Raw genomic sequence first — 24,935 nt, forward strand, 5'->3', positions numbered from 1 at the left:
TGCACAGAAAGGGCTAAAGGGGCCTTCCCGAAGGGAGAGCAGGCAGATCCCATAAGGAACTGAAACGCCTGCCTGCTTGCAGTGTCTGCAGTGGCTCTATCGGCGGCTTTGGGTTAAAGCACTCTGGCCAGAAGGCCCTGGAAGTGACATAAGCATAGTGCACAGTCAAGAAAAATCTAGTTATAATGAATTATCCAGGGTGATTCTCTCCCTCCCCCCATCTCTCAACCTAACAAAAGGGAAAGCAGATGTCAAGTGGTTTTATTTTTTCTCTTTAATATGCTCTGTATTTCCAAATATTCATTTTGTTTTAAAATTATCATTTTTCCTCAATACAAATATAAAGAAATTAGTAACCCCCTGTCCTCAAGGTAACCGATATTAACAGCTTGGTATACACACCTTTTTCCTTTTTGTTGTTGTTGCTAATCCTCACCTGAGAACATTTTTTCCATTGATTTTTAGAGATAGAGTGGAAGGGAGGGAGGCTGGAAGGAAGGAAGAGAAAGGGAGAGAGAGAGAGAGAGAGAGAGAGAGAGAGGAGGGAGAGGGAGGGAGGGAGAGAGAGAGAGAGAGAGAGAGAGAGAACCTTGACCATCTAGGTCTTCTATCAAAGCTCTTGTTTATTTCCTTCAGAACACAAATACAAACCTGTAACTATCCTGTTGGCTTGCCTGTGTGTCTGCCTGGTGACATTACCACCACTAGAATGTAGGCTCCAGGAGAACAGGGGTATATTGTGTCCCAACTGCCGGCCTTTGAGCAGCCCTGGAGCCATGGCCTTGCAGCCCCTCCGTGAGGGAGGGTGGGCATGTCTGGGAGTTGTGAATGTGTGAGGCTGTAAGTCAGAAAGCTTCCGGAAAGGCAGAGGGTCAGTGATGTGTCCCCAGAGGTGAGGACAGTTCCCGAGTACTAAATAAATGTTTGTTACTTGAGTGATGATTTTGTGAAGCTATTCTAATTTATTAGAAAAATAACCCATTTGAAGGGGGTTAACCTTGAGTGTATTTTTATTTAAAAATATTTTTATTGATTTCAGAAAGGAAGGGAGCGGGAGAGAGAGATAGAAAGAAACATCAATGATGAGAGAGAATCATTGATCAGCTGCCTCCTGCATGTCCCCTACTGGGGATCGAACCCATAATCCAGTGCCCCAACCAATGGGAGTCAAACCATGACCTCCCAGTTCATAGGTCGATGCTCAACCTCTGAGCCACACCGGCCGGGCTGGAATGTATCTTTAAATTTCTTCCTTAGTTGAGATGCATTCATGGAGAGAGCAATTGCTACAGGTCCAAGCAATCACTGTCCTGACTCCATGCCCTTGCAAAGAAATGCGTCCAAATGCATCCAGGTATCTGGTCTTTTAGGATGTTCCATTCCACAGCTGGAGCATAAGCATGTCTTGCTCAAGAGGTCACTCTAGTTCAGCTGTGGGCAAACTATGGCCCGCAGGCCGGATCCGGCCCATTTCAAATGAATAAAACTAAAAAAAAAAAAAGACCGTACCCTTTTATGTAATGATGTTTACTTTGAATTTATATTAGCTCACACAAACACTCCATCCATGCTTTTGTTCCGGCCCTCCGGTCCAGTTTAAGAACCCATTGTGGCCCTCGAGTCAAAAAGTTTGCCCACCCCTGCTCTAGTTTCATTAAGTTGCTCAGACAGTTGTTTTTGTGTTAGACCCAGGTGTTTGGTGGATTTCCTTGGTATGGCACAGGTTACTTTTTCCAGAGACTTCCAAAATGGTTACATATTGCTATATTGATCCTCCTCCTCCCCCAGGCGGAGATTTATGACTATACTAGTATGTATCTTATTAAAGGACTAAGAAATATTTCTTGATTGTGTATATCAACATCATGTGGATTTGGGGGTTGTCGGTACACTTTTGGTCAGCAGTGCTATGTCCTGGAGGGCCTAAGCCTGCAGTGAAACTCATCCTATGCTCTGTGAGCCTCTGGCCTGGAAAATGAGAAACAATGCCCATGCCTCAGGGAGCTCAGGGGGGTCAGGAAAGGCTGAAATTGGCGATGCCTCCCAGGGTCTTGGCTGGTTAAGGAAGTGACCGATACAAGGTTGTAAGGAGAGATGTTATGAGCTCAGCTTTAGACAAGCTTAGTTTGTTGCATCTGAGGAACACCTACGACAGTGGTGGCGAACCTTTTGAGCTCGGCGTGTCAGCATTTTGAAAAACCCTAACTTAACTCTGGTGCCGTGTCACATCTAGAAATTTTTTGATATTTGCAACCATAGTAAAACAAAGACTTATATTTTTGATATTTAAATGCCATTTAACAAAGAAAAATCAACCAAAAAAATGAGTTCGCGTGTCACCTCTGACACATGTGTCATAGGTTCGCCATCACTGACCTAGGAGGTGATGCATCCAGAGCTGAGAAGTTACAGATTTTGGAGATGTCACTAAATAGTGGCATCTGAAACTTTGGGCGTGGCTCAGAGCACTCAAAGGGAAGGAATGTAGAATGAGAAAATAGGAGGGTTGAGACAGAATGTTTGGAAACACTGTGATTTAGGGGCTGGCAGAAGAGGAGCCAGCCAAGAAACAGAACAGGACAGCGGGAACAGGACAGAAGAGAATAGGCCACACGGAGAATGGGCAGCAGAGTGGGCATTATTAAATGTCACATAAAAGACTGAGCAGACGAGGAGTGGAAATGGCCCTGCAGGAAAATCACAGCAGGTCTATTAATTAAAAATACCAACAGGTCAGTCCTGGCTGGGGAGATCTCAGGTAGTGGATTTTCGCCTTTCCCCTTTCCTGTTGAAGCAAGGGCAAGTCATGATTAATTCACAAGTATCTGGGTGCCCATGTGCTGGGCACCGTGCTAAGAATAAAACAACTTGAGGATGGCTCTGTTTTTCACAAGAAGGAATGGCATCTGGTTCGACAAGGGAAGGGTTAGGGCTCCTGGGGCATGGTAGCAGGAGGGGCCGCAGGAAAAGCAGTTTGGTGCCAGGTCATAACAGACTTTTTATGTCTTGTCAAGTAACGTGGACTTTATTGAGGGGCGGGACTAGGATTGGAATTGCGCCTTTTCTGAAGTTATTTTCTACTTCACATGGACAGTTAGTGTGGCTGCTAGTCTGGAGGGGTCCTGGTTAGGAGACAGGGAGCAGGGCCACTGCAGTAACTGAAGGAAGCCAGGCGGGGGATGGAGAAAGCTCCAGCTCCAGAGATGTCTGGGAGTAGAATCAACAGGTCAACAGGATACTAAGGATTCCAAGTACAACAGGTCCTTGAATAACATCATTTGGTTCAGTGTTGTTTCATTGATGAGATGCAGCAGGAATTTAACCCTTGTTTATATCGATTAGCCTCGGATAAAAATGGTTTTATACATTATTTTTTAAATTTTTATTTATTGATTTGAGAAAGAGAGAGGGAGAGGGGGAAGGAGTAGAGAGAGAGAGAGAGAAAGAGAGAGAGAGAGAGAGATATTTGTTGTTCTACTTATTTATGCTTTTCATTGGCTGCTTCTTGCATGTGCTCTGACTGGAGAAGGGACTGGCAACTTTGGCATATCGGGAGGATGCTCCGAGCACCTGGCCAGGGCCTTGTAAGTACTTTCATTTAAACCCTCAGAACCCGATGAGGATGATGTTCATGAGGACTTATTGTATGTTGGGGAAAGAAGACATCAAGAATGACTACTGGGTTTTGAATATGGGCCCGTGGGTAGGTAGAATAACAACTATCCTGCAGAGTGTGTATACAGTGTCTCTAACTGCCTGGAGCGGTCACTGCTTCATGAAGTAAACAAGTGAATGGCTGTGTCAGGTAGGATTATAGGAAAGGGGATGAGACATATGTACGTGTGATCTGTTTTTGAGATGCCCACAAAACAGAATCCTGAACCCTCATCTGTCTCCTCACGGCATCTGCATGTTTGGGCAGTTTTCTAGTCCATAATAGTATTCAGTACTTCTGTGACAAAGAGGGGTGTTGGAGTTACGAGTTTAGAAAGGGTTTTACATCTAAGTAGCTGTGGCCTCCCAGGAAAGGACTCTGCTCTGTGTAAAGAGGTTGGGGAGAAGCTTGATGAAACTTCAAGTGGGGAAGAAACAGGCACAATTAGATGAGAAGCCATGTTTTTGAAACAAGGGACCAAGGCCCAGTAGGTCCCAAGTGAATTGTGTGTGTTTGAGCTAACAGATCTTACCATGACAGGTGCTACTTTTATTCCTCCGTTCTCCCCATTGTACAGCATTGAAAACCGAGCCCTCAGTGTAAACAACGCGACCAAGGATGCCCAGCTAGTAAACTAAGGAGGCCTCGCTGGAAACTAGCTCAAGTACCACCGTAGAAAGCCTCTTTCCTGGGCCAGCCTCGACCAAGACATTTTTGAGCGAAATGGTGCGCATGCCCTCCTGCAGTGGGTAAGTTCTGTCGCACAGGCCATCACTCAGTCTGGGAGTTGCTACTGCTCACCTGCCAGGGGAAGGCCTGCCTTATCACCGGCCTGGGAGGAAAACAGCGCCAGGTGGTGTCACAGATGGCAGCAGCCCCTCAACTGGCGACACCCTCAGCCACTGATAAGGGCTCAAGGACAGCCCAGGACGCCAGTCACTCGGCCCAGTTCTTGCATTAACACCTAAGCAATGCCGTCTTGTCAGTTAAATCGTTCCTTTGAGTGGACAGTGTTACAAAGTGCCTTAATGTTCATTCTGAGAAGAGCGGGCCTAAACACCCCTTACACCTGCTCCCCTAACTGGATGGGTGGTGGGAGCCCCTTGGCCTCCCGGGACGCCCTCCTCCCTCCTTCCCAACCTCCAGGTGGCCCTGAGGATGGAGCGTCGGGTCCCGCTCTCCTCTCCTCCAGCCACTGGCTTCTGCCGGACCCCAGGCACGCGCAGCGGCCCCCGGGGGGCCCACCCCACCGCACTCGGGTGTTCGCGGGGCGAGCGTGAGCGTCCCCGGGGTGTGAACAACAGACTCACGAGCAGCCGCTTGTTGCTCTCGCTGCCGCGACGTGGGGAAGTGAAAATGAAATAGACTTTTCGAGAAATGATGAAAGCAGCGCTGCCTGCCAATGAACGGCGGCGGCGGCGAACTTCCGCACCTCCCGGCCGGGCCGGCCGCCCGCCCCCGCCCCCGCCCCCGCCCCCGCCTCTGCCCCCGCCTCCGCCTCCCGGTTGCACAAGCCGGAGACAAACACTGGGAGGAAGGGCGGAGGGAGGAGGGCGGAGGGAGGAGGGCGGGGCGCGGGCGGGCCGGCGGCGCGGCCGGCGCAGGGCGCAGGGCGGGGGGATTTCCAGCCGCAGCTCCTCGCAGTTTCCTCTCCTTGTTTTGCTTTCGATCTGGACTGTTCTCAGCAAGCCGGGGAGTAACTTTTAGTTTTGCTCCTGCGATTATTCAACTGACGGGCTTTCATTTCCATTTCACACACCCTAGCAACACTCAAACCTTGCGGAATTGCACTGGTAGCGTGAAAAAGCACACTGAGAGGTAACATTTTTCAGATACTAGTTGTGTCTGTGAGTGTGTGTTTTCCTTGAGGGCATGTTTATGAGGCTCGGAGGGGACATGTGTGTGTATGTGTGTGCAGATGGTCTGACACTGTGTTTTGCAGACGGGGAATGCTGGGGTTCATAAATATTAATACTGGTTTTTGGAGGATCAGTCGGCACTGTTATGGGTCATCTGATTTTAGGGGAAGCAGGTTCTGCTGCTGAGGCTGGAAGGAGGAGGAGGAGGTAGAGAGGGAGGAGGAGGCGGAGGAGGTCGGTGGAGGTTTAATTTCACTTTTGGATTTGCAGATGCGGAGAGGTGGCTCCATGGACACAGACCTGCTCTGTGTGATTCTGCGCCCCAGGTGTGGTGTGTGGGGGTGCAGGTCCGCTGGAGTCGGGCCTCCTTTTCCAACAAAATTACCGTGTGCAAGTGTGTGCGTGTGCACAGACGCCGTCGCCTCCGATCCGCAGGCGGGGAGCGGGTGCTCGGTGCCCGGCGGCGGCGCCTCTGCCGGCAGCCTCCAGCGCCGAGCCAGGGACCCAGGTCCGCCCGCTGCCTGCGCCCCGCGCCCGGGGGAGCGGCGCCGCCCGCCGGGGCCCAAGGAAACTTGCTGGGGCGCCCGCCCGCCGCGATCGGGGAAGGGTCGCGGGCTCCGAGCGGGGCTGGTCGCGGGGCCTGGCCGGTGAGCCCGGCTTCCGCGGGGCTGGGCCGCCGCCGCTCGGGAGGGACATCGCGTCCTCTTTCCCGTGGGCCAGCGCCCGGCCTGGCCCTGGGGTTTTGTCACTGCACTTGTCCTGGCGCGCGGGGGGCTCTGGCGGCGCGTCCCGGGAGGGCGCCGCGCCGGGGGTCATCGGCCCGGCCGCGGCCTAGCGCCGGGCGCCTCCCGTCCCCGCAGCGCCCGGGGCGGCCTCGCGCGCTGGGCCTGCCCGGCCTTGGCTACGGAGCGGGCGAGGTGGGGGCGGGGAGCCCCGGGGGACCGAGCGGTGCCCGGCTGGCCCGCCCGGGGGCCCGCGTCCCCCGGGGACCTGGGGCCGCGGCAGGGTGGGGACGTGAATGCCCGCCCCGCGCCCTCCGACCCCGCTCTGGGTGCCGAGTGGCACTCGCCCTCCCGCCGAACATGGTTGGTGCACAGCCACGGCCGCCACTTCCTTTCCGCCTGCTCGGTCAGGGCTCATCCCCGAGCGCTGCCCGCCGTGGCCAGCCGTGGCGCCCGCCCGCCCTCCGCCGCTCGCTCTGCCCCGGCCTGGGGGTCGGCTCGGCGCGCCTGTCCAAGTTCGGAGGGTTTCAGGGGTCACCGGTCCTCCTTCCCTGGACGCACCCGCACGCCCCGGTCTCAGCGCATTGGCCGCCCTCACCCCTCGCGCTTTAGGGGGGAGCGGGGAGGGGGCTGGCAGCCCGGAGCCCGGCGCAAAGGCAGTATTCCCGGCACCAGTTAGGCGCCCGGGTGGTCGCTGTAGGCACGACCCTTGCTCGTCGGCACTAAGTGTGACTCCCCGGACAGGCAGGAGAGGTGGCCACACTTGAGCGGCTTGGCTTTCACTGGTTGTTTAACCCCACAGTATGGAGTTTAGAGCTTGGGGACATTTTACCCGCTGCCTGCCTCTCCAGTCTCCTCCCTCCAGTGTGGGCAGTGCTCCCCGTCCTGGGTTAGAGAATGAGAAAATGCAGAACCTTTCTATATGCGGTACCTGTGGCCTTCTGCCACCGGCCTCCCTGTTGCTGGAGTCGGTCTGCTTTTGATGAATGGCTGGGGAGGGTGGAGGATAGTTACATTTCCTGTTGTGGATTTTCAGGAATCACCAAGGTTGCTGTCAAGCCTGCAGTCATTTATTAGTTTTCAGACCGGTTGCAAAGAACGTTGGAACTTAGCAGCCTGCAGGTCTTGGTGTTCAAGGGCAGGTGCAGACAGGGGTCTGGATGGCCTTGATGGTCGACAGATGCACGCTCCCTTACCAGGGCTGGAGGGCGATCCCTGTTTAACTTCTTCAGGCAACAGTTTCAGGGTTCTCTAGTTTTTACAACCCCCCATCTATCCTTCCTTCCTCCCCCCCCCTTCCTTTTTGTTTGTTTTTTTTGGGGGGGTGGGGGGGAGGAAACCTAAAAAATCCTGGAAAAATCTATTCTTTTAAAGGAAACTCAGGAGATTGACTCTGTAGAGTGTAAACTGACATTTCTAAGGGGTAACCTTGAAACATCTATTGATTGATGTGGCAAAGTCCGGAATTTCACTGCAATTAGTGAGTGATTATAATTTATAACAGCCTGTTGTGTAAGAAGTTAGATTTTGGCCTCATAGATCAAAGAGTTCTTGTCTGTTATGATTTGTTACGGCTTCCTAATATTAAACATTTATATATTTCATTCTCAATGAGTTGTCTTTTTCCTGTTGACCTTGAAAAGTCAGAGATAATTCCACGTATCTCAGACTGAATTACCTGTAAAAATGTCATCGTCATCAAAAGTAAGGGTTTGCAGTTAAATTGGAAGCAAGTTATGTTCGACAAATGGTTGCCTAAAAGTCCTGGCAGCGCTGAACTGTGGCCTCCTCGCTTTCTCTTCCTCTGCTTTCTGAAATGCTATATTAGGCAAATGCCCGATATACCAAAGCAAGTTAAAGATGTTGAAACTTAGTGGAAAATTTGAAACTTTGGATGTTTAACATTTGATGTGCAATGGTAGTCTCATGTTTCCAAGGCTATTGTATTTTTATTCTTCATATTATCGAGTGTAAGCTCTGTTGTTTTTAGAGAATTTTCATGCAATTTCCTTTTGATAGAGACCAGACCACTGAACTGTAAATGGGGTATCTGGGGCATGGTTCCATTATATGCTTTATACCAGAAAGGGCTTAAAGCAGACAAAGGCCTGTATTCATTTAATAAATTTCCCTAGAACATTCACTATGCCCCATAATTACATATTGTTTTTGTGATTAATCACTACGCTTTAATTATGTTCAATTTGTAACTATGAAAATACATCCTGCATATTAGATATTTACATTATGATTCATAACAGTAGCAAAATTACAGTTATGAAGTAGCAACAAAAATAATTTTATGGTTGGGGGTCACCACAACATGAGGAACTGTATTAAAGGGTCGTGGCATTAGGAGGGTTGAGAACCACTGCTCTAGAGAGACTGCGTTCTAGCTAGTGAGCTGTCAGTACACAACTAAAAACCAAACACAGTAATTATCATTTGGGGTCAGTGCTGTGGAAGGTAATAATACCTAACTGTAGCTCTGATGGTGTTGCTTTGGGGAACAGATGAGGTCCTGTGTATGAAAGGAGGTTGCATAAATGGCAGTAATCTACCAATGTGTAAGGCATTAATTTATAGAATTATATCAGATTATTATTAATTTAAAAAAAATCAGGAAGCCCTGACTATGGGTTAAACACTGACTTTCTCTTATAGAATTTTCAGCAGGAAGGGATTTTGCTTATTCTGATACTACATAAATGATGGTAAGGGATTAAATACGGAATAACTTATGTACAGTATCAAAGTGTTTGACAATGAAATATGGTATTGTCAGTGACTTACTTTTTTGGTCAGAAGAAAGGTTAGATGGTAGTCATGGAGACCAAATTATATGGAAATAACAATGGTTGGACCAATGTATTTTCCCTCTTATATCAGAGAAACATCTTCCTAAACTTACTGTGCTTTAGTTTGAATCTTCTTCATCATTGCCTCAGACTCAGTTCACTAGCTGTTATTACAGGTATGCCTTAACTGATTTTAGTATTTTGTTACGACATCTTTAAAAGGGACTCAGTTAACTTGTATTTATTGAATGCTTATTATGTGCCCAACACTGTACATGTGAAAGTAATGTGAAACATGTAAAATGTTCTAGGGACATTTATATGTGAAAATAAAAGGATAGTATATATTTATAATATATAATGTAAAAATACATAAGGTAGCATGTAAAAATAGTATACATTGTTATGAAATGTCAGTTATTATTAATAATAAAGTCATTTCTTTCATCTGTATGGGACACCATGTTCCTGCCCACACAGGGGTCAGAGGTCAGGGCTTTCTGCCTGCCCCATTGGTGCCCTAGGTTTGGCTCTGAGTGTGTGTGATCAATATTTGCCCCAGGCATGGTGGTCCCCGTGGTGGGAATGGGAGTGAGAAGGTTTGATTAAATCTTGATTTTTCAGATAACAACAGTAAATTATCTCTAGGGTCCACATTTAAGTCTGAAGCCAATACTTGATCTAAGGCACCCAAGGCAGCGCGCCGGCAGGAAGTGAAGGCCACAGGCTCCTGTTGCTGAGTTTTAACCGTCTCCAGGACTTGGCCCAGCCTCATGGACGCATGCAGGCCCAGACTGCTAGCGTTTTACCTTCAGTGATCCCTTTAAAATGATTTCCCCCCTCACCTGGTCCATCTTTTGACAAATTGTCTCTGAAACAAATTATGTTTCGTTGGGGAGACTTCATATGCCCATTTTTGTTACTCAGAAACACGTAAGGATTCCAGTCAGAAGTCCTGATTGATTCAAGAGAACTGGAATCATCAAATCTAGTTGATCTACTTCCAGCTGGGAAGCTGTTTTCTACCTAAGCGTGTTTCCTTGGGAGGCTTCCTGAGGTGTTGGTTGTTCTGAGATGACAGACAGCGGTCAGGGGTTAAGCAGGGCGGGACTCTGTTAGCCCGGGTTCCTCCAGCTGCCATCAGTGACTGAGCTCTGCTTGGGACCCAGGGACCCCAGGGCATGAACTATTCTAGTAACCCAATGACTGCAAACGTCGTGCCCTTATTTCATTTATTTATTAAATACTTGTCACCACCAGCCATGTCCAAGGCTCTGTGTAGGTGGGGGTGGGTACATGAAGTCCGAGTTCAGAGGCCTGGAGTTGTTTTGCAGCTCTTCGTAACTCGCCAATCACTTCCCCTTTCTGGACCTTAGTTTTCACATCTGTAAATTGGGCCTGCATAGTTCTGTCATCTTTGGACGGGACTTAACGTATGTATCAAAATCACCTAGGGGGAGGGGGCCTTTAGAAATCATGCAGGAACCTTCAGATTTGCAACTGTCTGCAGCCCCTTCCTCTCCTTCCTCTCTAGCCCTAAGGAACACCCCCACTTCCCTCTAGTCAGCCTCTGATATTCACGGGGATGTCCTGAGTCCCTACCCCTCTGGCGTGTGGGCCAGAGCAAAGCGGAGAGCCGCTGAATCAAAGATCTCCTCCCAGAGCCAAGTCTTTTTTATTTTTTCATTGGCTCAGAGGCTGTGTTATGTAGGAAGGTGAGCAGATGGAACCTGTTATCCACATTTTAGACAGTGCTTTGAATAGGGAATCTGTGGCCGCTCCCTGTTGGCTCTGCCCGTGTTGACCTTGCTTGTCATATAAAAATGGTAGTATTGTTATGGTGGTGAAAGTTTGAATTTTCCACTCTGAAGAGGCCAGAGGACCTGGTCTCTTTGTCTAGAAAGGACATAACGAGTTGGGGCTTTGTTTTGTTTGTTTCTGTTTTGGCTCACATTCCTCTTCTTACTGAGTAGTTAGCTTCCGTAAGCAAGAAAGAACCAGAGTTGAGCACAAACATCTCTGTGTCTCGTGCCCTGTGCACATGCCTGGAGTCCCCATTTTTATGGGAAACAGAAGGCTGTGTGGTTCTTTCTGATGATGGAGTCGAAGCATTTTTATCTCAAGGGCAAGACCAATTTAGTTCAATAAAATATCTTTTTTTAGGATTTCGCGTGACAAAAGCCTGCCCAATTTTCATTAAACAAACATTTTTGTGAGATCACTACTTGCTGTGTAATTTTCATAAATAATTTCTTTTCAGATGTACTTAGCAGTCTGCTGCTATCTGTGTAGTAGCATTTGATACTCACCAATGTGATCAAGGGAAAGATGAGCTCCAGTTTAATTTGTTCTTGATCTTATGAATGTCAGGTTTTTGTAGGATCCAAAGAAGTATTTTATAGATAGAATACACTGTCCTGGCCGCATAAGCTTAGAATCCTAATTTCTCCCCCCTGCCCCTTATACATAGATTTCAGAGAGGAAGAGAGAGGGAGAGAGAGAGAGATAGAAACATCAATGATGAGAGAGACTCATTGATCGGCTGCCTCCTGTACAACCCCTACTGGGGATGGAGCCTGAAACCCAGGCATGTGCCCTGGCCAGAATCGAACCTTGACCTCCTGGTTCATAGGTCGACGCTCAACCACTGAGCCACACCAGCCGGGCAAGCATCCTCATTTCACGAGGTTGACATTTTGAGTGAGAAGCAACTGCATACAAACTGCTTTATTTCAGGGAGTATCTAACGTGTTATTTTTAAAGAGAACTTGGTTGTTGTTGTTCTCCTTAGCCTAGAATTATTGGAGACGATGAGAAAATGACAGTGGTGAGAAGGGTGTCCTCACACCCAGGAAGGGTGCTAGTGGGTGTGTGGAGTGGTGGACTAACAGTGGGGAAGGAACTGAATGGGTGACAGTTGGGGATGAGGTGATGAAAAGGTAGAGAACAGAATCGTGCCTCCTGAATTCTTGAGCGGGAGAGAGAAGGAATCAGGCAGGTAGATTTTTTTGTCTTGGCACGAATGTCACTGAAAGTATTTTGTAGGTGGTGGGAGCAAATTGGTAGTTAATTGATAGTAACTCAAGGGCAAGTTGAATTCCTGGAGAACTCCCCACTTCTGACGTTGGGGTTAGGCCTCTGTTATCTGTGGGATGATGACCTCTGATGGGAAAACTGCCAGGCACCAGGCAACTTGTCACAGGTAAACAGGAGGCTCTGCGGGTGTCACTGGGGCATGGTTGAAGCCGCCATAGAGGCAGTGATAGAGCTGGAGAGGATGGAGGAATTGATCCCGCACCAGAGGCCTCAGTCTCTCCCAAAACTGCCCTTGGAGGCAGCCACGGGCCCTGAGAGGAAGGTACATGTTGATAGAACAGATGAGAAATGCCGCACCAGCTCTCGCATGCCCTCCTCTCTTCGCCCATGCTGGTCTTCCTGCTGCTGTTTCATTTTTGTCAGGTTGTAGGAGGTGACTAGGGAATTGGGAAAATAGAACGAAAGGGCCAGTACTGTGCTTCCCTGAAGGATAGATGGCACACGCTAGCATTGAACTATGAGTGCCGGGGCGGTCCTGCAGGTCACGGATTTTGAAACTATAAGCACTCCATCGCTCCATGTTATAGTTGGTCTTGTACATTGAAATTAACTTTCTGGGATTCAGTTTAGTGTTACATACTCAAAGTCTTACAAATGTTAAACTTTCTGTTCTAGTAATTCCATTTCTAGGAACTTAACTCACATGAAGTAACCAGAGATGGAACAAAGATTAGGGACAAGGATGTTTATTCAACTAGTTTTTTGTTATAGTGGAAACTTGGAAATAACCTAAATACCCAACAATAGGAGCACATTTAAATGAAATATGGCACATCCAGACCATGAGTATAGAGAGCTTATTAACTTTGTGTTTTGGCATTTAATGATGGGAAAATATTTGTGTTATATGTTCAGTGGAGAAAAAGGGGATATGCAATTGTGACCTTAATTTTACTTTAAAAATGTTCGTGTATTTGTATACACATCATTAAAAAAAACAAAAGCTGGAAGGAAACATTTGGATGGTGGGATTATAGGTGTTGGGCTTTCTCCCCTCCTTGAAACACTTGTCTTTTCCACATTGAATACCTAGACCAGGGGTGGGCAAACTTTTTGACTCGAGGGCCACAATGGGTTCTTAAACTGGACTGGAGGGCCGGAACAAAAGCATGGATGGAGTGTTTGTGTGAACTAATGTAAATTCAAAGTAAACATCGTTACATAAAAGGGTACGGTCTTTTTTTTTCAATAGTTTTATTCATTTCAAATGGGCCTGATCCGGCCTGCGGGCCGTAGTGTGCCCACGGCTGCCCTAGACCCTCTGGAAGCTGATGGAACCGGGATGTGGGTTGTACTCTGTAGGTTCTCATCCTGACCTTTTGGAATGTAAGGCTTTTACAAACTAGAGGTGTCCCTAACTGGGCGTCATCCCTTTTGAAATGGACATGCTAAGAGAGGCGTCTCCCTGGCACTGTGGGGACTTAACCTGGGGACCTAGTCCAGGCCGAACCCATTTGTCCCTCTTGAGGAGAGAAGAGAGGTGCAACTATGTTTTTGGATCAGAGCAATTAGTGTAGACAGATGGCTACAGATCCAGGTCTTGTGTCTTGTGAGGAGTTCCCAGAGGCAGTGAGTGCAGACGTTCCCTATCTTTCTGTCATTTGCATTCCTGGGCCACGAGCGAAGGAATCCAGGGCGGCGTATCCCATCCCTCCAACCTTTACCAGTCTCCCACTGGAGGAGGACTTTGTGTGACTCAATCAAAGTGACCTCGGCCTTTTTTATAACTGAAGAACCCTCTGAATCTGTAATGTTTGTCTGAAAATTTTTTTTAGAATAGCTTTGATCCTTTATAGCTACCGGAGACATTTTTGGATGGTTATGAACTAAGGTTAGGTGTAGCTGTGGGGAGGTGAGAAGCAGAATGCCAAAGCACAGCCAGGAAAGAAGAGAAAGCATTGATGAGGACAACACTGTCCAATACAAATACAGTTTTTAATTTTTTAGTAGCAATGTTAGAAAAGCAAAGAGAAGTAGCTGAAATTAATTTAATAGTATTTTGTGTTACCCAGCATATCCAAAATATTATCATTTCAACATGTAATCAAAAACTTCAATGAGACAATTTATGCCCTTTTTTTTTTCATTCTGAATCTTCAAAATCCAATGTGTCTTTTACGCCTACACATATCTTAATTCAGCCTGGGCACAGGCTAGTGGCTGCCATAGTAGACAGCGCGGGATTAGCAAATGCAGCAAAGTGTGAAGAGGAGCATGGGGAGAAGTTGTAACACGGACAGACAGACAGCACCCAAACCTAGGAGGACTGAAGGAGAGCCGAGTTTGAGTGGTCGTTTTGGTTATAACTGTGCCTGCATCTCCCTGTGCCTCCACCGACAAACCTTAGCTGTCTAGTCAGCCTTAAATAATAAAATGCTTCAGATTTCTTCAGAAGCAAAGCACTGTGTGTGCCATTCCTATGGTGATCCGTCATGAGCGTCTTGAATCTTTCCTAGCCTCTTGAACTGTTACGAAATCCTTGACTCCTTGGATTTTTCCGCGTATAACACCTCCGTGGCAAGTTATTTGAGAGCAAGGATGGCGTTGGGTTTCTTTACATTCCCTCCAGTGCTTGATACCAGTAAGAACTAGATAAATATTTGTGGATTTGATTTTGAGCTGTAAGCAAAGGTTAGCTGAGGCGGCTGACTTCCAGCTCGCAATGGTTGGCTCAGACCTACTTGTGGTGGAACCTTGTTGTACATGCGTTGAGCATGTGGATGTTGGTATGTGTCGTTTTGTGTTAGGGATTTCAATATCCGCAGGGTGAAAAATGTTCTTCTTTTCCTTGTGTACTTAGGCCTTTAAGAAATCTTTATCAGTCTATTCGTTTGACATTTAAGTTCCAAGGATACTAATACCTTCTTGTACATAAATAAGCTATGTTTGCTGATAAACAGGAGATAAACATTTGGGAGCTACTGCTGTCTTGGTGGGTTAGTTATTAACAGTAACTTTGTTGTTAACAAACTAGAGGCCCAGTGCACGAATTTGTGCACAGGTGGGATCCGGCCGGCCCTGCCCCAATTGGCGGATAGGGACTAGGCCTGTCGGGAGGAGGAGACGGCAGGAGGTTGGCTGGCCAGCCCCCCCCCCCCCCCATGGGGCCGGTTCTCTGGCCTCAGTGGGTGTCATAGTGACCATTCCGGTCCTTACTGTGTTCCGGTCGCTGGGTTTTTATATTTAGACTAGGGGCCCGGTGCACGAAATTCGTGCACTGGGTGTGGGGCGGGGGGGAGTGTCCCTCAGCCCAGCCTGCCCCCTCTCACATACTGGGAACCCTCAGGTGTTGACCCCCATCACCCTCCAATCGCAGGATCGGCCCCTTGCCCAGGCCTGACGCCCCTTGCGTCAGGCCTGGGCAGGGAACCCTCATTTCCCCCCATCACTGGTTCTGCCCCCAGCCCAGGCCTGATGCCTCTGGCCTAGGCGTCTGGCCCGGGCAGCGGGGACCTGCAGTGGCAGTGGGGGGCGCTGCGATCACGCGGGCTCCGCCCCTGCCCCTGCAGGATGCCTCTGGCTGAGGCGTCCGGCCCGGGCAGCAGGGACCCGCAGTGGCAGCAGCCCCGCGATCGTGGGCTCCGCTTTAGGCCCAGGCAAGGGGCCCCTAGCTCCTGGGACTGCCAGCTTCGACCGTGCCCAGCTCCCATCGCTGGCTCCACCCCTACTTCCCGCTATCACTGGCCAGGGTGGAAAAGGCGCCTGATTCTCCAATCATGGCTGGGGGGCAGGGCAAAGGCGGCCCCAGGGCCGCCTTTGCCCTGCCCCCCAGCTCTTAGCTCCCCCCGGGGTTTCCGATCACTGTCAGTGGCAGGGGGCTTCTTCCTGCTTTCCCTTTCGCCTCCCTGCATTGTGCCTACATATGCAAATTAACCGCCATCTTGTTGGCAGTTAACTGCCAATCTTAGTTGGCAGTTAATTTGCATATAGCCCTGATTAGCCAATGAAAAGGGTATCGTCGTACGCCAATTACCATTTTTCTCTTTTATTAGTGTAGATACTCAGCCCTGTAGCATCTAGGCAGTGAAATTCTTTTGAAATCAAATACAGTATTTCACAGTTGCCTTCATTTGCTCTTTTGGACTGTGATTCTTGGGTGGGAGCAACAGACTTATCCACAGAGCCAAGGCAATTTATTTTGACTGAAGCCCACGTAAGAACTGCTTAGGTAGCATTTCTCTCCGAGATTAAATACGTCCTTCACTGAGTCATGTTAGCAGGGCCAGCAGCTAGAAAAATAAAGGCTAAACCAAACCTTCAGCAAAAAAATCCCAGCTGCTCAGTGGCTCAGAGCTTGCATGATTGCTTTCTTCCAATGAAAACACTATAGAGTAGATTTAAGTGAATTCTGCTGGGTTTGGGGATTTGCAACTGATGGAACAGGAAAGTACAATCTCACTTTAAAATAGTAATCTTGAAAGTAAGTCTTTATTGACTCTTCAAAGATTTTGTTTGTGTGGAAAAACTTAACTCAGGCATGGTTTCCCTGACCTTTAAGGCTAATGTCCTCAGGGTAGAATGAGGGTAGAGAATTAGACTGGAGGTGTAGTCCCAAGAGGACGCCCTGAGCATGTGGGGTGTTCTGGGGACTCCCAAGGACCCACACAGATGGCCTGCACCCCTTGTCCCCGTTACTAGAATGAAAGTGGGAACTTGGGGGGGGGGGGGGCCTGGAAGGGAGGCCCCACTGGGGAATGTAGATGACCTGTTATTTCCACTTTTGGGTGTGGTCATACTGCTATTGGAGAAGTCAAGGTTAATATAAAATATTACTGGAGAGGATTTGCCTCTCTCACAGGTGCTTTTAATACATTAAGATTTTTTTTTTCTTCAAAGATAGGTTGCAATTTGGGAGATGGGGTAGAGAAGGGTCAACTGGACTTTTGGTCATTCATTCATTCAGTCATTTATTTAACAGGTATTTATTCCAAGCTAACTACACGTAGAAGGAGATATTGACAGGTAAAGAAGCAATCACCTTGGCTTTGAGTTAGCTACGTAGAGGATCTGCATTGCTTCCAGTGAGGAGCCTGATTTATACTAATACATGTAAAGCAAGATAAAACCGAACCAAGCAGCTGGGAACTGTGACCGCCGTTCCAGAAGTGACCCTAGATAGCTGTGTTCTAGGGTTCTTCCCGAGGCCGCAGGGCTTGTCTCAGGTTGTAGGGCAAGCAACAGTGCTAACACGATGCATTGTTGGCCAACTGTATACATTTTCTTTCTAAAAGTCAGATTCTTAGCAAATCACAGCACCGGCATAAGATAAAGCAACACCTGTTTTGTTGCTGCTGCCGCTGTTTTTCTGCAATTCTTCCACACTCAGTTGGGCAGGTAGACCTCAGCCGTGGTCTGGTGTCTTTCGTCATTCGGGAAAACCGTGTGGGTCAGTCCTGATGGTCGTCTAGGTCCCTCTCCCTCGGGGCAGGCACTGTACCCAGCAGGGCCAGTGCGCTGGTGAGGACTGTACTGTGCTCCAACCCTCCCAGGGGCGGTGCCCGCAGAGGCTTTTCCTCAGATGGTTTGAGATGACATCACCATGAAGGGGAAATTGGCCCTTATTTAATTTTGAAAACTCATCCCTAATCCTTATTCCCTCTCTCTCTCTGTGTCTGTTTGGCCAGTGAATGCTTCAAGTTGCCTGGAATGAAAGGATAATTATTATCTGTAACAGGACTGAAGGAAACAGTGGCAGCAAGTAGTGAATTCACAAACACATGTCTAGAGCTTTTGTTGTTGTGGTGAAAGTTACATAACAGACAGCTTAGCATTATAATCATCTTTATACCATCCAGGGGTGTTCAGTGCACTGACAAAGTTGTGCGGCCCTCCTCACCATCCATCTCCAGAGCTTCTCCATCATCGCAAACAGAAACTCTGTGTGTACATGAGCAATAACCCCGCCGCCTCAGCCCCCGGCAACCACCGTTCTGCTTTCTTTCTCTCTGAATTCGAGTAGGAACCACATGTAAGTGGAATCATACAATATTTGAGATTTTGTAACTGGCTTATTCCACTTACCAGAATGTTTTCCAGCTTCATCCACGTTGTAGCATGTGTCAAAGCCTCATTATTTTTAAGACGATAATGTTTCACCATTTTCTTTATCCGTTCATCTGTTGATGGGCACTTGGGTTGTTATTATCATTTGGCTGTTGTGAATCATGCTGTAGTCAACGTTCGTGTACAAGTATCTGTGTGAGTCCCTGTTGGCAATTCTTTTAATCCAGTGGATCATACTGTAATTCTATGTTTAGCATGTTAAGGAACCCCCAAACTGGTTTCCACAGTGGCTGTATCAGTTACATTCCCATCAGTAATACCCAGGGGCTCCGATTTCTCCATATCCTCGCCAAAACTTGTTATCTTCTCAAGGTGGTATCTCATTGTGATTTTTATTTCTCTAATAGCTAGTGATACTGAGCATTTTTCATTTGCGTCTTGGCAATTTATGTACCTTTGGAGAAATGTCTATTCCAGTTCTTTGTCCATTTTTGAATTTAATATTTGAGTTCTCTGTTGTCGAGTTGTAGGACTGGGTCATTCTTTTTGTGGGTTCCAAAATGACATGCTAGTATGGCCTGGAAAACTGACAGATTCTCCCTCATTACAGTATATGCAGCGTGCAGCTCAAAAACATTGATAAAATTTTGAGATGTTGTAAGGCTGATAGAGCATCTACAGAGGAGTTAAATGATCCTGAATGAAGTAAGTCAGAGTGGGAGGGAAGATGGGGAATCACAGAAGATCAGAATCGGAAGTTTCCTTAGAGATTATCGTCAGCCCCTTCATTCCTTCAGCTGGAGAAATCAGGTGTCCGGCCCACGGTCATGTGTCCAGAGGAAGTGTCCGGTATGTGTTGTTGAACTAACTGTGCAGTAAAGGATTAATTTTTCCCTAAAACTTTTAGCAGTGCTTGAATATGAGTAAATTAATTATAACAGCTGCTCAAATGGTTCCTTCAGCACCTGGGGTTCATGGAAAACATGCCAGGCTTTATCACTTTTGTGGTGTTAGAATACAGTGAGTAAAAATGTCCTCCATAGCATCTGGGGTCAGGAGAATTTACACATAATACGTTCAGTAATAGTTCAGTACTGTTAACGGGAGTGGATGCAAAAACTTTATTGCTGTAAAAACAGATCTGTTAATTAAAATCAATAGAAGCACTTGTATATTTTTTGTGAATTATCAACAGAATGAGAAACCATTTATTTGCTTTGATAAGAGCTATTGGTTTACTGCACAGTCTTCTCAACTTCTTTATTTCACTCAATCCTTTTGAAAAGTTGATCTTTACTGAGTAATACAGCCTGGCCAGATAGCATGGATTATAACTAAGAGTGAGTTATAAATAATTGGGAAGAAGATACATATTGTCTGTGTTTGATAGAACACAGTATGGTAGGAAGAATTACAAAAATGTGTATTCCCTTCAGGCTCGGGGCCAAGGCTTAAAAAAAGATCCTTAAAATTGGCCTCAAGTACTAATATGAGAATGACGAAATTAAGGTGAAGACTTCTTCCTGCGAACAAATATATGTATATTTTCAAATATATTTTTATTGATTTTGGAATGGAAGGGAGAGGAGGGAGAGAGAGATAGAAACATCAATGATGAGAGAGAATCATTGATCAGCTGCCTCCTGCACGCCCCCACAGGGGATCAAGCCCAAAACCTGGGCAGGTGCCCTGACCGGGATCTAACTGTAGCCTCCTGGTTCACAGGTAAATGCTCAACCACTGAGTCACGCCAGCCAGGCTGCAAACAAATATTTTTAAAGAAAACTCAGGAGGATTCATTCCTTCTGCAGACATTGCTGAGCTGCTGTGTGTGAAGCCTGGGCTGTGGAGATGGGAAGTTGAACCTGTCCTGTTCTGTCGCTTAGCTGGACGAGTAGGCAGGTAAATACTCATCTGTAGACAGGGAAAGAATGAACTATGTGCTTAATAGAAGCACAGCAAGGAAAAGGCTGCGGCGGGAAGGGAGAGGAGGCGTGTCTTTGCCCAGAGAAATGGGGACGCTCCACCGACCATGAGAAGGAGGGAGTGTCCCTCGGGCAGAAGGGTGAGCCCGGCATCTTCTGTTGAAAGAACAGCGAGAGCAGAGGCGTGAAGGGTTGAAAACCCCTACGTCTCTGGAGCAGGGAGAGCTCGCTGGTGGGGCGGAAGCAGTGTCAGAGGGGGTTCCTGGTGGCCCCCAACTTCCTTCCGGGCACATGCTCCTGTGTTTACCAGCAAGGAAGGCCTTGGCTCTGAGGGCAGAGGGTAGAGCAGGCTTTTGGAGGGGCTGGTTCCGGAGGATTTGGGACCTTCTCCCCCTTACATTGTAGAAAGGGCTGCTGATGGCTGTTAGTAGGTGGGGTGCAGAGCTGTGTTAGGAGGAGATGTCAGGGTGTGCGTTGCCTCAGGGACACGATGCGCTGAGCTCTGATAATAGCCAGGCCTGGCCTGGCGGTGCTTTCACACGTTCCTAAGAGGAAGTGATGCGCAAGCACGACAGTGTTTTTGTCCTCTTGTTGGTTCGTTTGGATTTGGTTATAGAGGGAAGTGAGGTGGAGACGGGGACAGTTGTCTTTAATTCCGAGGAGAAACCCAAGTCAGGGAGCCAAGAGAATGGCAGGGGCCCCGCAACCACGCCTTCGCACAGCAGGCATTTCTAGGACAGGGCGTCCCGGTGGCTCGGGTCTTGGGGCATCTCGGCAGGGGGCCTGGCCTGTGGGGTGCGGAGGCTCCTCCCTGCCTGGCAGGAGGGGCGCTTGGCAGCCACTCTGAGTGACACCGTGGGAGGGCCGGTGTGCGGAGCCTTCGGGTCAAGCCTAAGCTACAGGGACTCAGGAAGCCCAGGGCAGCGGGGGGCATCCCCAGGGCTGAGAACGGCGCCACCATCGGTGCGGCGGCTGTAACCGCGTGGCCGTCTGGCTGTGCTGGTAGCGTTCATTGGGTATTTGCTGGGCTCTGCACTTCATTGTAGGGATACGGTTTGAAGGTCTTCTTCAAAGGCCCTGGAGAGTTCTTTGCTCTGTTTCAGTGTATCACGCTCTACATCTATGACCAGTGACTGCCTTTTGACCCCATTAGACATTTCGGGGTGCCCCTTCCTTACGTGAGGGCTCGGCAAACCCCAGGACTCAGAACGTGTTGGTTGAATTAAGTTCTAACGATTGACCTAGTTCTCCTTTGTTGTTCCCTGTCCAGACATAGACCCTCCGCAGTGCCTTGGCGCTAACAGGGCCCACGTGTGTGTTTCCCAGTGAGGGACAGGGCCAGAGAGCAGGTAGAGGCTCACGGGCCAGGCTGGGTGTGCCCTGGGCCCCCACCAACACAGGCGCCTGTGGAGGGGCCAGGAGAGGTGGCTCTCTGTGGTTGGCCGGTCAGTCAGGCTGTGTCTCTGCCACATGCACCCATTTCCCAGGGGCACAGCTCCTGGGGTTACTAACGAATAGTTCACGCGCCGTCCACACCCCCTCCCGCGCCCTGTGGTCATCTTGCTTCTGTTTGGAAGGTCCTTCCTTCTCATCCACCTGAGGATCCCTTACCTTTCCAGGGCCAGTTCACATGCCCCCTCTTCTTTGGAGTCTTCCAGAATTCTCACTCTCCTCTGGGCTTTTATATAAGAGTATAGTTACACCCCCCTGCAAATGCCTTCCAAAAGTCCCCCTGAATAAAACCCAGGTCACATGCATTGTGAGGCTAATGAGATGGTGGGGTGGGTCTGGCGCAGAGAATGAACCCAGCCCCGGCCGTGTGGAGCGCCTGTGTTCAGTTGGCAGGGTGCGTTATGCCATCCAGTGCGTCGTTAGGGCTGTGGCATCCTGTGTGTGCCTCCAGTGTCAGCTTCAGGACACGGCCCCTTGTGTTGGAGGGGCTGTGCGTTGCGTTGCAGACCTTGAGGAGAGATGTCACGTCCCCATCTTGGTAGCCCTCCCCCTGAGTTTTCCCCAGTGCTTGGCTCAGTACTTAGCTCAACAAGATTTTTTTTTTTTAAAATCTCACCCAAGGATATTTTCCCATTGATTTTTTAGAGAAAGTGGAAGAGAAAGGGAAAGACAGAGAGAAATATCCATGTGAGAGAAACAGGTCAATTGGTTGCCTCCTGCACAAGCCCCAACCAGGGCCCGGGCCGGGGAGGAGCCTGCAACTGAGGTACATGCCCTTGACTGGAATCGAACCCAGGACCCTTTGGTCCACAGTCTGACACTCTGTCCACTGAGCCAAACTGCCTAGGGCTCAACAAGTTTTTAAAAAAAAAATTTTTTTTATTGATTTTTTTTTTTTTTTTTTTTTTTTTTTTTTTACAGAGAGTAAGGGAGAGGGATAGAGAGATAGAGACATCGATGAGAGAGAAACATTGATCAGCTGCCTCCTGCACACCCCCTACTGGGGACGTGCCCACAACCAAGGTATATGCCATTTACCAGAATTGAACCTGGGACCCTTCAGTCTGCAGGCCGACACTCTATCCGCTGAGCCAAACTGATTAGGGCTCAACAAGATTTTTTGAATGAGATATTGAATAAGTATAATTCAGAAGTTTGTACTTACACTTAGCCTGATTCACCTGGGAAATGTCTTGACAATAGTAAATTTATCCTTTTCTTGGTCGCATGTTTTTGCAATCATTTCCCCTTGCTTGTTTATCATAATAAGTTTTATCCATCACAACACACAGTTCATATCTCTGTCTTTTCTCCACCATACCCTGCCCCCAGTGGGTAGTATGGGAGACATTGATCCCCCTCCTTAATAATTCCTACATATGATGGGCAAGGTGCTGTGCGTGATATTTTGGGAAGTTTAAAGATGAATAAGATGGGATTCCTGCTCACAAGGACTTTGTACAGAGATGTGTCTGTTTTCAAGTACGTGAAGCTCTGAGCTTTGGTTGTTTTAGAACAGTGGTTCTCAACCTGTGGGTCGCGGCCCCTTTGGCGGTCGAACGACCCTTTCACAGGGGTCGCCTAAGACCATCCTGCATATCAGATATTTACATGACGATTCATAACAGTAGCAACATGACAGTTATGAAGTAGCCACGAAAATAATTTTATGGTTGGGTCACAACATGAGGAACTGTATTTAAAGGGCCAGAAGGTTGAGAACCACTGTTTTAGAAGGTGGAAGGAATCAGAGGCATAAGAAGTCAGATGGGACGGGGCTGAGTGGTGGCGGCTGGGAACCCGGTGTTGGTTCAGCGGGTGGGTGGGGCCATTGGAGGGTTTTGAATAGGGTGACTGCGACGTTTGGGAAGATGAATCTGGCCGGCAGAAGGCAGGGTGGAGACGAAGCTAATATTCCGGGAGGTGGACGTGGACATCCTCCTTCTCCTCAGGACGGAGCCTGCGTGGCCCGCTCCGTGACTCGGTGGAGTACAGCTCTCCTATTTGAAATTTCCTTGTGGAAGTCTTAGGGGCGACCAAAGCCATCATCTCGTACTTTCCCTCCTCATATACACTGTCCTCTAGGTCTTTCTCACAGTAGCGTTGCCAGGTTGCTATGGAGATGTCTTTACAGATGAGGAGACGAAGGCTTGGGGGAGATGATAGGTTGTGAGTGGGGAGGTTGGAAACCAGGTGTGCTTGACACCAAGCCTGAGCTCTCGCCAGCACCTTCTGCTTCAGCAAGGACAGGGAAGGGAAGGAAATAGTGTGGTCCAGAAAGGGTTGGCAAAGGGGGTCCGGGTGGGGTGGGGTGTGGGTAGTGGAATACAGGGGACGCCAAATCCAGTGTCAGGTACTGTTGGAGCTAGTTGAGCAGCGGAAGTACCTTCTAAGAATATTTGAAGACGGTTGTGCCGTGTGCGGAGGAGACGGGCTTTGCTTCAGACGTACTCCTGTGCTCAGGGCGGGTAGCAGTGTTCGCTCTTTTCTAGTTGGACTACTTGGCAAAAGTGTATAGTGTGTGTGTGTGTGTTGGATTTCGGCCTCATTTGCATATAAGGAGTTGAATTGGATGCTGAGTAATAATAACAACAGGAATCTTCTGTAGCCCTTTTTTTTGAGAGGTTCCTGGCAGAGGGGACGACTCAGAGGAAATCCCCAAAGGATAAGTGGCAGCAACAGCAGGAAGGAGGCTGCGGGCACAGCCTGTGGCTCCCTCGTTCTCACCAGGGGAAAAGCCAGGCGGCCCCTTCAAGGCCAGCCTTTCTCAGAGCGCGTTCTCTCCAGGCGGCGGTCTTTCGGGAAGGCATAAAGCGCCCGTCATGGGTTTGAAAACATGGCAGCACACAGTCTGTCATTGTATGCAATAAGCTTTCTTGGAAGGTGCCAGGGTGCTGGCCCTTCTAACAATCTCTGTCATTTGACTTTTCAAACGTAAGCACTGAAAGCATTGCCGCCTCCCCTCTCCTGTCCCCTGTCTTCTCTGTGTTCCTGGTGGACAGTCACACCCTTTGCAGGTCTGGGAGCGTGGAAAGGAGGCGGGAGGGATGCAGCGACGGGTGACACAGACGACCCCGGTAATTCGGGTCTTGCCCTTGGTCACACGCACCGTCCGTGTACCTTTCCCCACACTTCCCCAGTGTCCCTGAGGACTAAGGTGTCTGCTCTGGCATTCAAACGGCTGGCTTCGGTGGACGGTCCAGGGATGCCCACCTCTTCGTGGGAAGAGGGGCAGATTGAAGTGAGCCCTCCACTTACTAGTAACTCCGCAACTAGTAACTCCGCAGGGAAGCGGTGCCTTTCCGAGTTGGCTGTCCTCTGGACCGGCCAAGGCGGTGCTCAGAGGACATGCTGACTCAGGGAAAGCCGGCCGCTCCCTTTCCCGTCCTCCATATGGGAGGGTTGGAACATGCAGGAGGAGCCCG

The 24,935-nt window shown here is 48.7% G+C and overlaps 1 protein-coding gene across 4 annotated transcripts in view; it reads left to right on the top strand.

The window, feature by feature from the left end:
- The first annotated feature begins 5,254 nt into the window (after positions 1-5,254).
- Positions 5,255-24,935, top strand: part of IRF2 (interferon regulatory factor 2) — a 75,464-nt gene continuing 55,783 nt past the window's right edge. The window contains exon 1 of one of the 4 annotated variants that reach the window (XM_059685717.1): positions 5,255-5,473. The gene's annotated coding sequence lies outside the window, so the exon portion shown is untranslated. Of the gene's footprint in view, positions 5,474-5,743; positions 5,841-24,935 lie in introns of those variants that run through there. The other 3 variants (XM_059685715.1, XM_059685713.1, XM_059685714.1) reach the window with 3 other exon arrangements.

The sequence above is a fragment of the Myotis daubentonii genome, chromosome 2, assembly GCF_963259705.1.
Source record: "Myotis daubentonii chromosome 2, mMyoDau2.1, whole genome shotgun sequence".
NCBI classification, from domain to species: domain Eukaryota; kingdom Metazoa; phylum Chordata; class Mammalia; order Chiroptera; family Vespertilionidae; genus Myotis; species Myotis daubentonii.